This window comes from Triticum dicoccoides, chromosome 7A (assembly GCF_002162155.2).
Source record: "Triticum dicoccoides isolate Atlit2015 ecotype Zavitan chromosome 7A, WEW_v2.0, whole genome shotgun sequence".
NCBI lineage: Eukaryota > Viridiplantae > Streptophyta > Magnoliopsida > Poales > Poaceae > Triticum > Triticum dicoccoides.
This window is the reverse complement of record NC_041392.1, coordinates 281151020-281167082: the sequence shown is the minus strand read 5'-3', so window position 1 is coordinate 281167082 and position 16063 is coordinate 281151020. Positions and strand designations below refer to the sequence as shown.

The window sequence follows — 16063 nt, the reverse complement described above, 5'->3', positions numbered from 1 at the left end:
TGAACTCCCACTCAGATAGACATCCCTCTAGTCATCTAAGTGATTACATGATCCGAGTCAAACTAGGCCGTGTCCGATCATCACGTGAGACGGACTAGTCATCATCGGTGAACATCTTCATGTTGATCGTATCTTCTATACGACTCATGTTCGACCTTTCGGTCTCCGTGTTCCGAGGCCATGTCTGTACATGCTAGGCTCGTCAAGTTAACCCTAAGTGTTTCGCGTGTGTAAATCTGTCTTACACCCGTTGTATGTGAACGTTAGAATCTAACACCCGATCATCACGTGGTGCTTCGAAACACGAACTGTCGCAACGGTGCACAGTTAGGGGAGAACACTTCTTGAAATTGTTGTAAGGGATCATCTTATTTACTACCGTCGTTCTAAGCAAATAAGATGTATAAATATGATAAACATCACATGCAATCAAATAGTGACGTGATATGGCCATCATCACTTTGCTCCTTTTGATCTCCATCTTCGGGGCTCCATGATCATCATCGTCACCGGCATGACACCATGATCTCCATCATCATGATCTCCATCATCGTGTCTTCATGAAGTTGCCTCGCCAACTATTACTTCTACTACTATGGCTAACAGTTAGCAATAAAGTAAAGTAATTACATGACGTTTAAGTTGACACGCAGGTCACAAATAAATAAAGACAACTCCTATGGCTCCTGCCGGTTGTCATACTCATCGACATGCAAGTCGTGATTCCTATTACAAGAACATGATCAATCTCATACATCACATATATCATTCATCACATCCTTTTTGGCCATATCACATCACATAGCATACCCTGCAAAAACAAGTTAGACGTCCTCTAATTGTTGTTTGCATGTTTTACGTGGCTGCTATGGGTTTCTAGCAAGAACGTTTCTTACCTACGCATGAACCACAACGTGATATGCCAATTGCTATTTACCCTTCATAAGGACCCTTTTCATCGAATCCGATCCGATTAAAGTGGGAGAGACAGACACCCGCCAGCCACCTTATGCAACTAGTGCATGTTTGTCGGTGGAACCGGTCTCACGTAAGCGTACGTGTAAGGTTGGTCCGGGCCGCTTCATCCCATGATGCCGCCGAATCAAGATAAGACTAGTAACGGCAAGCATATTGAACAATATCGACGCCCACAACTACTTTGTGTTCTACTCGTGCAAAGAATCTACGCAATAGACCTAGCTCATGATGCCACTGTCGGGGAACGTAGCAGAAATTCAAAATTTTCCTACGTGTCACCAAGATCTATCTATGGAGAGACTAGCAACGAGGGGAAGGAGAGTGCATCTACATACCCTTGTAGATCGCTAAGCGGAAGCGTTCAAGTGAACGGGGTTGATGGAGTCGTACTCGTCGTGATTCAGATCACCGATGATCCTAGTGCCGAACGGACGGCACCTCCGCGTTCAACACACGTACAGCTCGACGATGTCTCCCACGCCTTGATCCAGCAAGGAGAGAGGGAGAGGTTGAGGAAGACTCCATCCAGCAGCAGCACAACGGCGTGGTGGTGATGGAGGAGCGTGGCAATCCTGCAGGGCTTCGCCAAGCACCTACGGGAGAGGAGGAGGTGTCACGGGAGGGAGGGAGGCGCCAAGGGCTCAGGTGTGGATGCCCTCCCTCCCCTCCACTATATATAGGGGCAGGGGAGAGGGGGGAGGCGCAGCCTTGCCCCCTACTCCAAGAAAGGGGTGCGGCCAAGAGGGGGGGAGGAGTCCATCCTCCCCAAGGCACCTCGGAGGTGCCTTCCCCCTTGAGGACTCTTCCCTCTAGGGTTCCCTAGGTGCATGGGCCTCTTGGGGCTGGTGCCCTTGGCCCATGTAGGCCAAGGCGCACCCCCTACAGCCCATGTGGCCCCCCGGGACAGGTGGCCCCACCCGGTGGGCCCCCGGGACCCTTCCGGTGGTCCCGGTACAATACCGATGACCCCGAAACTTGTCCCGATGGCCGAAACAGGACTTCCTATATATAAATCTTTACCTCCGGACCATTCCGGAACTCCTCGTGACGTCCGGGATCTCATCCGGGACTCCGAACAACATTCGGTAACCACATACAAACTTCCTTTATAACCCTAGCGTCATCGAACCTTAAGTGTGTAGACCCTACGGGTTCGGGAGACATGTAGTCATGACCGAGATGTTCTCCGGTCAATAACCAACTGCGGGATCTGGATACCCATGTTGGCTCCCACATGTTCCACGATGATCTCATCGGATGAACCACGATGTCAAGGACTCAATCGATCCCGTATACAATTCCCTTTGTCTAACGGTATGGTACTTGCCCGAGATTCGATCGTCGGTATACCGATACCTTGTTCAATCTCGTTACCGGCAAGTCTCTTTACTCGTTCCGTAACACATCATCTCGTGATCAACCCCTTGGTCACATTGTGCACATTATGATGATGTCCTACCGAGTGGGCCCAGAGATACCTCTCCGTTTACACGGAGTGACAAAATCCCAATCTCGATTCGTGCCAACCCAACAGACACTTTCAGAGATACCCGTAGTGTACCTTTATAGCCACCCAGTTACGTTGTGACGTTTGGCACACCCAAAGCACTCCTACGGTATCCGGGAGTTGCACAATCTCATGGTCTAAGGAAATGATACTTGACATTAGAAAAGCTTTAGCATACGAACTACATGATCTTGTGCTAGGCTTAGGATTGGGTCTTGTCCATCACATCATTCTCCTAATGATGTGATACCGTTATCAACGACATCCAATGTCCATGGTCAGGAAACCGTAACCATCTATTTATTAACGAGCTAGTCAACTAGAGGCTTACTAGGGACATGGTGTTGTCTATGTATCCACACATGTATCTGAGTTTCCTATCAATACAATTCTAGCATGGATAATAAACGATTATCATGAACAAGGAAATATAATAATAATCAATTTATTATTGCCTCTAGGGCATATTTCCAACAAATCGGTCCCGTCTGTTGTACTGACTGTCATCGACTTTGGGTATAGCCATCCACTCCGCCCTACCCTTTACCTCCCTGTACCGATATTTGGTGTCTTGGGTACCGGCAAGCCTTGAGATCAATGTAGAGACAAGAGACAAATAATTTCACAAAAATATGAAGTAAATTCATGCGTTAATCCCTTGCGCATACACGGGGCTGTGAGGCTATGTCTCGGCCCTTATCCGGAGGGAATTACTCACAAATCGTGAATGAATCACAAGCAGATGACATTGTACAATAAACTTCTTGAAGATGAATGATTGATAGTCTTACAATGTCATTGCCCGTGATGAAATCTCGGTAACAAGTAACTAATCTAATGGAGATGAAGGTTATGGTGATGGATATGGCAATGGAGATGAGATGTTAATGGTGGCTAAGCGGCAACTGTGAATGGTTGATGATAGATGACTCGTCAGGTCTTCCCCTCCTTTATATAGTGTACACAAGCAGAATAGGGTTTCAGAGCGTCTCTATTGCGAATTTGGCTCGGGCCAATTCACAATATTGTCAAGGATGACATTATGGAGTCGGTGGCACATGCTATGACTGTTGGTATGAGCAGTGTCAGCCATATACCATGCACTGACTTCTCTTCTGTTGCCTTTGATCCACGCCTACTTGTATGGAATTGATCTTCTACACCGTACTATTCCATATATTTCTAGACTTTTCACCTAAAAACATTCATTTTTGTAAGGAACAAAATAAACAAGGAGGTGTGCAAACTTTTGCATTTGTTCGTCATTAGCGGGCAAATCGAAGTGATAAAATTCTTAACAGTAATTGTATTTTGCTTCTTCAGAGTGCCTCTATTTTTTATCCTTCTCACGTGATGGAACGTATATCAGGTGAGGGGTGGGATAGGTAACATGCCGCGCTCATACTTGTCTGGTCTTGAGGCGACACCAAGTCCAACCTCTTCTGCGTCGTTGAGTCACCAACTCGCCATTGATCTCTTGATCAATACTTTTTTGCAGGATTGCCTGAAACTGCATCTATCAAGTTTCTTTTACTAACCACCATCTCACAACCATCGCCATGACAAAACTTGCCGCCCTAACGGCATGCGCCACGATCCTCGTTGTATCCTTCGTTGTGCTCATGATGATGATTACCCCGTACCCCTTGGTGCCCATCATGCCCCCTTGCTTGGTGCAAAACCGCACCCCGAGAAGAAGAAGTGTGTGGACACTAATGTCCATGACAAAATGGGTGGTATAGATACCGCATGTACCCACTTGTGTTGGTATAGAGGCCGCACTTATTTATTGTTAGTGTATTTATGGTTCGCTAGTGTGAATGTGTAAATGTCGAGGGAGTGGCGGTACCTCACGTGGAAGAGGATTCTCAAAGAGGATGCTGAACTTTGTGGAAATAAAGGAATACTAGAGTGTTCAATAATCGCTCACAACAAATGTCTTTAATGGATCTTGCACCTTTATCATTCGAGAACTGAAAATTTGGGTGACTGTCACATGTCAGAGTATCGCAAGTTTTTGTGAGTAGTAGGGTATTTGAGTAGACGGGCCTTGTTTTTCTTTTTCTTATCTTTTTTCTTGTCTCTTTCCCGTTTGGCTGGAAGTGTTTGTACTATATGCTCCTTTCTTTTATAAAACTATATGGTATATTTTGTGTACTCTCTTAAGAAAAGGAATGTGTGAATGTACTGTTCATTTAATCACTGAAGTAATTTTGTTTTCTCTCAAAACTTTCTCCCTTTTTTGGGGAAACAATAAAATTCTCTTCGTGGGACCTCTCTTCTCCCTTCCCGCTGATGCCATGGCGACGAAGGGGAAACAAACCTCACCGGCAGGGACGAGGCTGGCTTGTTAGCACTAGTTCAGCTGACCGCGGCGAAGATCAGATCCTTCATTAAATTAACACATCCTGCTTCTCCCGGCGGCGGGCGGCCGCGGCCGCGGCGAAGGAGGAGAAGGGGATGACGGGTTGCGCCCAGAGGGATGTATTACGGGGAAATCCTCGCCGCGCCAGTGTAGGGTCGTTGGAGGGAGAGGGTCGCTGGTGACTGGTGAGCTCGCTTCCCTTAGCAACGGCCCTCGGTGTGTGGTGTTCATAAATTTCCGATTTAGTTCGGCAATCTGAACTAGAATTAGACGCCCCCCTCTTTTTTTTTTTTTTGCGAAAACAGAATTAAACTGTCTAGCTGTGATGGTCCCATGGTGTGGCGAAACTGGGGATTTCTCTGCATCTGTAGTGTAAACTTGTGATGATCTATCCTATTAACGTTGACGGGATAGCAGAGGTGTCACCCAGAGAAACTACTCAACTGAAAGCTGGGGAAAACGAAGATATCCCCTGCAGCACAACACAAGTTGTGTTTTTTTCAGTTTTGTTTCGGCACTTGAATTACGGCACGGCATTGGTTGTGCAGAAATTTTTTAGTGGCAATTGCATATTAGGAATGTGCAGAGTTGTAGTATTTATCAGTAAACCGATTAGTGATCTGGCCCGGCTTTTGTAACCCAGAAATGTGTGTCTTCCTCAGGTTAACATCTATAGCCTGTTTTCACATGTTGATGGACAGTGTGCTACACATGAAACGTCTAAGACTCAAAAGTAGATTGTGTCTGCCTCTAAGATGCTGCATAAACCTTACCGTGCATCGGGCGATGGCTTGAAGCTTTTTTTTCTATATGCATAAAGATGCTGCCTAGCTAGATATGCTATATCTGCTTTTCACTGTATTAGAACATAGTGAGAAAAGAAAAACTAAATATGCAAGCTATTCCTTTCAGGAACGGGGTGCAATGGTGCAGGTCCAGAACTTTCAGAAAATAAGGTGGCGGTGGCTTCACCACACCATCTAGTTTGTATGTGTGCTTTAAGCATTTTTTATTTTGTTTTGCCGGATTATTAGTAAATTCGTTTTGGCTGTTTACGAGTGTTCATGGTATCAATTCTCGGTAACTTTGATGTCTGTCTATTGTTGACATTCCAAGCTCTTAATGCTATTGCTTAGACAACAACCTCTCCATGCTTACATGGGAGGAGCTCCCTGAGAGCTTAGCTGGAACACCTCTCTTATTCTCCCAAATCCTGAAGTCCATGAGCCTTATGGGTTCAGAACAAGAAGCTTAAATGCCTCGAAGACGCCCTTTAACTCTGACAGCAACAAACACCTTGCAGGCCATAGCAGTTCATATAAAGAAACATAACAAGCCATTAATTTTCACGCAATCCACGTTTATCACAGATGTCACTAATTCTATTATTATTACACTTACTGCTCAATCACGACAAAATGAAAATAGAGCACATGTGATATATGAGGAAAGGGTCCAATCACACCATGATATTTTCCATTAGTACTAGCACATTTCACTTATATGCACAATCTGTTGCACACTTGAGTCTTTCTGGTACAATCAAATTGAATGCATCACAATTTCACCCAAGAAGCGGGATGAAGGGTTACCAATTAGTGGTATATTCGTAAACAGAACATAGCAATGTTGTAAACATTGAGGGTTTAACCTGTATTTATAGAAAACACAAGAGGAATGCTTTAGAGTAAAAAACATATTCTCCAGTAGCATGTTCAAGCTGTATAGGGATACAACATTAGTCAAAAATATATTCTTGGGCAGGAGCCATGATGTGCCCTTTTGGATTGGCAACAATAATCAACATGTATAGAGATACAATATTAGTTCTGGTTCTCGAGCTCACCCACCTTCAGAATGGGGTTCCTTGGATTGTTGGCAAGCTGGGTCCGAAAGTGTTCCTCAAAGTTGCTGGCCTTGAGGAATACTTCATCTGGTATTTCCTTGAGTTGTTCATCCGGGATAATGTTTAACCATAACCGGGCTTCCTTGATGCTTGGGAGAAAGTCTAGCCCTGAAAATGCAACTTCATTCCCAGAACAACCATTTTCAGCACTTACCCTCCAGTCATTCCTGACCTGTAGTTGCTCAAGCTTAGGCATTGCTCCTTGGTCAAACTTCACCAATTTGATGTCCCCAAAGTTTCCAAACACAAGAACTGTGAGGCTTCTGAAAATCCCAATCTGGAAACGAAGCTCTTCACCCTGAAATGACTTCTCCAACAAATGCAGGATGGCCAGATTTGGCATCCTCCCAAGAACTTCCACATCACCATCATGCCCCGATAGCCTGGTGCTCCGTAAATTCAGCTTCACAAGATTCTGGAGCCTCTGGACCCATCTTGGCAGTTTGATCAGATTACCGTACAGCTTGAGGCTCTGGAGGTTTTCCGGGGGCGAGGTCATCCAGTGCAAACATTCACACAATCCAGGCTCTCCCTCTGACCGTATTGACAATGACTCAAGACGGTTGAGATTATTGATTGTTGAACAAAAATTTTCACCATTTCTCCCGTTGATGCCAGTTACTGCTAACTTGCGCAACCAGGTCAGTTTTTTTATGTCCTGAATGACTACCGCCCGTGCAACATTTACAACCCCCAGTGTGTGCAAGCCGATCAGTTTCCTCATCCCTCTAGGAGCTAGAACTCCATACCTGTCCAGACGCTTGGCAACAGCAGGGAGTCTAGCACAGCAAGCAACAGTACATACGTCATGGCGGTTCATGTCTTCAGAATAACCTAAATGACGGGGTGCACAACAAGCTGCACAAAGCATCACTGACCCTGAAGTCAATAGACATAGTCTGTTGTTGCCCATTGAATTTGCGAGCTTCTCTTCAAGTTTCTCATATGACACCTTTTTGTCAATCGATTTCCTACCAAGGCGGAGATAGGTTAACATCCGAAGTTTGATGATGGTCTTTGGCAGCTTTAGTATTCTCGTATCCCTGACATCTAGTGTATGGAGTTGCCTCAGGTTACCCAAGGAGTGTGGCAGGTGATGAATATCATCACATCCTCTTATGGAAAAATATTTGAGGTGAAGAAGCTTCCCAATGTGCTGAAGGTGGTGATCAGCTAGGCCTGGTGTGCCTTCTAGGTCCAGCACTCGTAGCAACCTCATCTTGTCAGAAATAAAAAATGGCTTCCACTTCCCCAAAACTGTTATTGATCTCACACGGGACAAGTCCACTATGCTCTCGAACTGACTTTGATCTCCCTTCCAATTTTAGCTTATAGCAAGGTGCCGAACTGTGGCTCGTCTGCTTAAGCCGTAACCTTCCTCCAGTGTGAAAACAAAATTTTCTTCAGTTGACTTCTTGATGCTGATTTCATGGATTAGATCATGGACCTGGCATGCATCAATTCCTTTTCTACCATGAATTGATTGTTGAGATGGTAGGAGCATGCTCCTGCTTACGAGTTCCATGAAGTCGCCCTCTGCTATTTCCTCTGCAGACCTACCACACACCTCCCTTGAATAACCCTCTGCAATCCACCGACGCACCAAACGGCGCCGACTGACCTCGCGATCTTTTGGAAAGATCGACATATACAAGAAACAAGGCTTAAGATAGTATGGTAGGCCATCAAAGCTTTTATTAAGGACTGTCATTATGGGCCCAAGGTCTGGATTCAGTTCCAACTCAGCACTAATATTCTCATTCTACTTCCTCCATTCCAAAGGTGTGTTTTGTTGGTTTGCCAAGAAACCACCTATGGTGACTATTGCAAGGGGAAGTCCACTGCACTTCTTTAGGATCAGCTTTGCTTGTTCAACCAACTCTGGATATTGCTCATCCAAATTTGTAATCTTGCCAAATACCTGAAATTTTTATTTAATATTTTTAGTACACCAAATATAAAACTAAACACACAATAGTCATCCAAATTTATAGTTTAGTTTTGTGATTACAATGGAACACAGACTATGTGATTTAAAGGTGCACACTCCTGTTATGTTTGTTGGCTCCTTGGACAAGAGAATTTTCCAAAATTCATTTTGCAAAGTAAATCTGCAATTTGTGCCCTTGGTCCTCTGGCTACATATGCAAGCAAATCAGGTAACTCTAATACACTCTCCGATTCATATTACTTGTCCCTGCTTTAGTACAACTTTAGTATAAAGTTGTACTAAAGCAGCGACAAGTAATATGGATAGGAGGGAGTACAAACTATTTGGAACTCAATTTTTTTTGAACTTCCAACCACAGTTCTGTTTTACTATTGCATACAAGACGCCCTCATCGCCTAATGAATAAAAGTTTAATTAATAAATAAACTAAGAAGTATATGACCTAACATTCTAGAAGGATGTCCCGTATCCACAGTTACATTCTTTCTCGGAAAAAGAGATGTCTTTGCACCTTTCGAAAAATTCTGAAACTCTACAGACCAAGTTCTTGTCAAGAGAACTTGAACCAAGGTGGTGGGATACTACGCACGCTCCCCCGCCCAACCCGAGACATGCTTTTCTTTTTCGTCTGTCAGCAATTTCTCTGTGCTCTGCAAAGGTACAAGTTCAAGTCAAGATAACTTGAACCTGTTTAGGAGTATTAGTTCTATTACTTAGGTCTCTTTACGTATTCGTATTAGTCTAGATATCCTTACTTGAGCTCCAAGTTCCTTGTTATATATAGTTGCCCCTTGTGCTATGCAATAGAGATAAGTTGCTTCTCCAGCATGGTATTAGAGCCTCAGGTTTAGGGTTTCATATTTACTGGACGCCGCAACTCATCTGTTTTTCCCCAGTTGAGTTCTCTGTCGATTTCATTCTCAAACTGATTCCATCCTCCGGTGATGCTCTCTACATGTCAGTGGTTCGCCAGGAGCGTCACAACTAACACTTCCCCACCAACCGAAGCTAAGCATTTTTTCCTTCCATTTGGCAGCAATATCTCCCTTATATAACTCCAAATTAGAATATGCATATACAGTGTTAATGTTTTTTGGTATACTAGGATTAATCTTTTCTGCTCAATTTTGTCATGACAATGGTAAAAAAAAGTGTTCTTGTATGTCTGCTAGTGTTTCCTATCTTTTGTACAATACTTTGTGAGCATTAATCAAATGGATTACCTACTCCCATCTTTCCCGTCCACATATATTTATCCCTGTTCCTCTAACCCCACCAAGTTAGAGGAACAACTTGTGAGTGTCTACTGCTGTGGCCACCCAGTCCTTTTTTTCGAGAAGTTTGGTACAATCCTCCTAGGAGGCAGGTTACAGGGCAATGACAGAAAAAATAATGGACATCCCAGGTTTGCGGTAAGATGGTACATAGGCCCAGAGACCCAGTTCTGGCCCATAGAGCAGCCTCGTCCTTGATCATGGCTGTTGAAGTGTATATGTGGATTGCCTAGCCCTTTCCATCAGTTCGGACTTTTGGTTGCGTTGGCCAGTGCATGAAGCTTAGCATGGTATCAGAGCCTAAGGTCTTGAGCTCAAGTCCTGACTCGCAATTTATTCAAAAATTGCTGCTGCTCCCCGCTGTGTCCACGTATAGGCCTCTTAAGCCATATCTCGAGTCTATTCATGTGTTGACTTCCTGCCAAGGTTTTTGAGTCGACGAGTCGCTCAGGGGGGGGCAACTCTAGACTAGTCATGACTAGTCTAGACTCATGGTCGACGAGTCGACATGCGACGAGTCGAAGTGAGTTAAGCAGTAGGTACTAGGTACCAGGGGAGGAGCAGACCAGCAGCAGCAGAAACCAGGGGAGGAGGGGGAGCAGACCAGCAGCAGCAACCAGGGGATGAGGGGGAGCAGACCAGCAACAGCAGCAACCAGGGGAGGAGGGAACGAGCAGCAGCAGCAACCAGGGGAGGAGGGGACGAGCAGCAGCAGCAACCAGGGGAGGAGGGGACGAGCAGCAAACCAGGGGTGGCGGCGGCTGGGGGGGATTGGCAAGCAAATACAGTAGAAAAACATATGACAAGTGGGGCCCAAAAAAATGAGTCGTTCGACCCAGAAACCACGACTAGTCGAGACTAGTCACTTGAGTCGCTCGAGTCATCCCAAGAGTCGAGTCGAGAGGTTGAGTCGGCCCTGGAAGTGCGACTACTTGTTGATTAGTCGACGACTAGTTGAGCGACTCGAAAACAGAGCTTCCCACGTCACATGTGAGAGGGGGTGTTGAAGTGTATATGTGGATTGCCTAGCCCTTTCCATCAGTTCGGACTTTTGCTTGCGTTGGCTAGTGCATGAAGCTTAACACTGGCGACCGGGGTGTTGATTGAGGGGCGTGCATCGTCGAATACGCAATCGTTGCAGTGCTTAGAAATCATCCAAGGGACGAGCAGGGTTGTGGACGCAAGGCCTTTGTGCATGGGCTTCAGGGTGCTCTGCCTGGCCGAGAGCCACCAATCATGGAGTGTGGCGTCATTGTCGGGCGGCAAGCAAGAGAAGCCCAGACATGAGAGGATCGCGTACCACACCTGCCGGTAGAATGGGCATCCCAGGAGCAGTGTTGTATCGTCTCCGGAGCCTGATCGCAAGGGGGCAGCGTTGTGGGTGTGGCAGGCTGCAGCGTGCGAGGCGGTCGACCATCCAGCAATGGTCTAGGTTGGCAAGCCAGTGGAAGAGATGACATGTGGCGGCGTCCAGCACTTCCAGTTGAGCCTCCAGGCCTAACAATGGATGGAGCCGTGGAAGGTGGCCAGGTAGGCAGAATTGGTGGAGTAGTCGCCATTCGCGCTCCACTTCCAGCACAGACTGTCCGGCTCGGCATTGAGAGCAGTGTGCTCAATCATGCGCCAGAGGTGCAAGCATTGGCCTACCTCTTGAATGCCGATCATTCCGTGGATGTCGGATGCCCAACAGTTCTCATGTAGGCCGGCCTCGACCATCCTGGTTTTGCGGTGTTGCTTGGGGATGCAGGCGTACAGGAGCGGTGCGATCTCCCCAATGGTGCGACCGTTGATCCATCGGTCCTCCCAAAACAGGGCGTGCTGCCCATTGCCCACCGTTGTGGTGGTAGACGTGAAGAAGAACGCGCGTTCCTCGCACGAGAACTGCATGTCGAGGCCGCTCCAGCCCCTGCCATCGTTGACGCGGCTGAGCCATAGCCAGCGCGTGCGCAGAGCGAGTCCGGTACGCTCCAGGTCGTGGACACCAAGGCCACCCAGAGGGATAGGCCGGCAAACGCGCCGCCAATTAACGTGGCAATTGCCACCGTTGGCCTTGGCGTGGACCGACCAGAGGAATCCTCTTTCTATCTTTTCCAAGAGCTTAAGTGTCTTCTTCGGTGGCGCCAGCACTAGTAGCTGGTGAATAGAGATCACGCTCAGGACGGATTTGACAAAGGCGAGGCGGCCTGCCTTGTTCATAAGCCAGGCCTTCCAGGTGCGCAGCTTGCTGGCGACCTTGTCGACGAAGCATGCTACTACTCTGGTGAGGCCAATTAGCGAACCATAGCTTAATCCATGGCATCCTATGTTGGAATGCGATCATCTGTGCCATGGTGGTGTGTTAATCCTACAGCTGTTAATCTAAAGGAAGTAATACTAGCATATAATATCTCTTTGGGCCAAACTTGCCAACTCTTAGAATTAGGACGTTGGCAGTGACTATGGACTGGCATGGGTCGGAGTCTATGGAAACATTTTAAAATTTTACTCATGAAATGGAAACACTGTTGAAACATACACAACATAAAAGTTCTAAGATGAAAACACTTATTTTAAGTTGTTCCCATGTAACAAAATTGTGATGTGGAAACACTTTTTTCATGTGATGGAGGCACTTTCCTTGTTCAAGTGAAACTCAATTGTCCTTCCAAAAGCTAAAATCAGACTACATATGTAAAACATTTCCCTAATACTTTTGACTGAAGAGAGGACAGTAGTCCAAACAGATGGCTGTACCACATATGGTTTGGACTTTAACCAAAATTCGAATCCGGGGATGTAACAGCATGCCTGCCATCATCATCCACCAGGTCCTCGATGATAAAACCTAATCTAACCAGCTTATTATTGTTTCTTGCTGGCCCTCTGGCCCTTTGCTAGCCAATGCCTTCCTTCAAAGTGTATGGTTGATCGGGTGGAACCGCCTCAGCCTACACTGAACCCTACCATTGATGACTAGGACATCAGAATATATGGCTTCTTTTTATGTTTTCAATAAATATATCATGTAACTAATAGTTAGCACATGCGTAACAATCATCTTTTTTTTCTCTGTGACCTGACATATGTGTACAAACAAACCATATGTTATCAGAACCTACAACCTGCCTTTTTTCGGTCAAATAAAACAAATGCATAAGAGATGGAGAATGATATGTTATTAGTACCTTCTGTGTGAAGAGGTCAAGGGCATTTTTGTATACCAGCCCCTGGAGGTTGTATATATTCTTATGCCTCTTCGAACAATGCTTCGCAATATCCTCTTTTCTTGTCGTGATTATGATCTGGTTTGCTGTGCCTGTTGGAGGGAAATGTTGTTTTATAGCATCCCATTCTGTGGTGGACGAGAGATCATCAAGAACAACCAAGTATTTCCTTCCTTCCAAATACTGGTACATGTTTTCCACATCCTTTTCTCCAAACTGTCTAGATAAGCTCTCAATGAGCTTTTCCCGATTGAAAGGATGCATTACTGTGACAAAAGCAGACTTCTCAAACATGCCACTGAGCTCTTGGCTTTCATAGACATCTCTGATTAGTGTTGTTTTCCCAAGACCACCCATTCTGCACACAGAGACCACCTCAAGGTGTTGGCTATCGCCATTTGTAATTATTTCAATAATATCAGATTTTTCTTGATCACGTCCGATGGGCTCAGATTCCTTCAAAACAACTAAGCTCTTCCTGTACACAGAGTTATTATTATACATACAAGATTTATTTGAGCTAGATCCTGTTTCCGCCAGATCTGCTGCATCTTGAAAACTCTAGACATAAGAAAACAATGATTAGGCGCTGCCTTATTTTTTCATTGGACAATGTTTAGTCAAGTGCTAAATCTTTCATAAGTTTATGATCTTCAAATCTAAACACGTAAACAATATGAAACATGTCTAATTGCGTAACCATGTGGAGTAACATCGCCTCTAAAAACTTTAAATCTCCTTTAGGGGTAGCGTCCAGGGTAGTTAATTATCCGGCCTGGTAATTACCGAGGTTCGCTATCTCCTAAACTAGTTGATGTGACCGATGAAGATCATGTTAGCACATAAAGTTCTTGATGACCCTTCTTGTAATTCATGTAAACAAAAACATGGAATGGAATTGTATTCTCCATATTAGAATAATAATGCAAGACTATTTAATTTAATTAAGTGTCTACGGTTGTGGATTCAGAATATTTGAGATATTTTGCATTTTACAATTTGGAGCCAAAATTAGGGAAATTAAAATCAATGCACAAGTATGATTCGGCCAGGGTGAATTAAATAACGTAAGCTCATGGTCCTTAAATGGAATATCAATGAAATGTTACCCGCGAATGTATAGATATATGGACTTATTGATCTATATAAAAATTGAAATATCGAATGTAAAGACTACTACTCCCTCTGTTCACTATTATAAGATGTTCCAGCTTTTTTCTAAATCGAATGTATGTAGACACATTTTAGTGTGTTTGGTCACTCATTTCAGTCCGTATGTATTCTATATTGAAACATCCAAAACATCTTATAATACTGAACGAAGAGGAAGTACTTTACTAGATTTGGCAACCTATTGATTGTTTCACGTTATTGATGGTGTTGTTTATTACATTAGTTCATGTGTACTTAGTTCAGCAAGCCAACAAGAGGTAGCATTAGTAAAATCATATTTGGCGAATCAGAGTTTGAATGTCACCTTCTCGTAGAAAGCATGAAGATCAACAAACAACTGCCTGTGCTCTGGTGCTACATTCTCCGGCCCTACACATAAGCTTGCAACTTCAACTTGCTGTGCCGACACTATGATTCGGCTTCCTTTCTTGCTTTGTGGGAAGCATGTTATAATGCGATCCCACTCTTCAAAGGTGTGTAGGTCATCAATCACAATCAGGTAACTCTTCTCACTGATATATGTCTTGAATTCATTAGCCAAATCCTCCTCACTCATCATCCCCATCTTCCTCAGAACTTGGGCATCTGCAGGATTTTTCTCTGTTTGCTTGGCCTGCTGAAGATAATGTACATAAGCTGCCGGGCAATGCTTTGCAAGAACTTTGTCGGATTGAAGGGTCGCACCAACCTTATCCAGGCAAAACACTCGAATTTCTTGTGTATCTTGAGATCTTCGTAGGCTCTTTTGACGATGGAGGTTTCTCCAAGACCGATAGCATTTGTCTCTGACACCGCAATGACTCTAAGGTCATTGTCCTTCTTGCTGATGAGCCAAATGAGACCCACTTTTGCCTTTTCATGTTGCCGCCTTACTTCGTCAATGTCAGACATGGTTGCACTAGCGACGGCCAACGACTGCTCATCAGCGGAGATTGGCTTGGATGCCTTGATGAGGTGGTAGCGCAGGTTCCTCTGGCTGACATCCTCAACCCTGGCTCTGAGCTCCTTCATCTTCTTGGCCACGTGCCACCGGTGCAGCAGCTTGCGAGGGGAACGCCACCAGGACCTCCTCACCGTCACACGGACAGCAAAGTCCTGGAGGCAGTCCTCGACGTCGTAGGCAACGTCGCGGACTTGCTTCACCCAGATCTTCACCACCCTGTTGTGGCTGTCACGGTCGTCGTGCGCGGCCATTAGGAAGCCCTGCATCATCTCGAGCTCGTCGGCGATGAAGGTCTGATCGCGCTGGATGCCGAGGTGGAGAGCTGCCTCCTTTGCGATGGCCGACTCGGCGAAGTGGATCGCCCTGTTCAGCACGGCCCTGGTAATGCTCGTCACCGTCTCCTCGATTAGCCTCATGAAGCAGTTTCCCTCCTGGATCGGGATTTGTGTGCGTGTATTGGTTTGGTGTACTGCTAGTGCTGATGCTGGTGGGAGTAGAGCTAGAGAAGCCCAGTGGATGGTTTAGAAGAGGAGCTCGATCAGCTACAAGACCGTGCGTGTGTGTCTCAAAGTTAACCTTTGGTACGTACTCCCTCCGTCCAAAAATAAGTGTCTTAACTTTGTACTTTTTTTAGTACAAAGTTGTACTAAGGTTAAGATACTTGTTTTGAGACAGAGGGAGTACTATATAAGAAAATACATAGAAGAAAAGGAGCACTAGAGTCTTGTGCTCCATGCTGTTGCGATCGTAAGGAGCTCGTCGT

The 16063-nt window shown here is 45.3% G+C and overlaps 1 long non-coding RNA gene and 1 pseudogene across 1 annotated transcript; one reads left to right on the top strand and one right to left on the bottom strand.

Moving 5' to 3' along the window:
• Positions 1-4737: 4737 nt before the first annotated feature.
• On the top strand, positions 4738-5940 carry LOC119332037. Its single transcript, XR_005160773.1, has 2 exons — positions 4738-5035; positions 5763-5940. It is a non-coding gene; the product is annotated as an uncharacterized LOC119332037 (long non-coding RNA).
• A 2484-nt stretch (positions 5941-8424) lies between these two features.
• LOC119333458 lies at positions 8425-15716 on the bottom strand (annotated as a pseudogene).
• Positions 15717-16063: the final 347 nt, after the last annotated feature.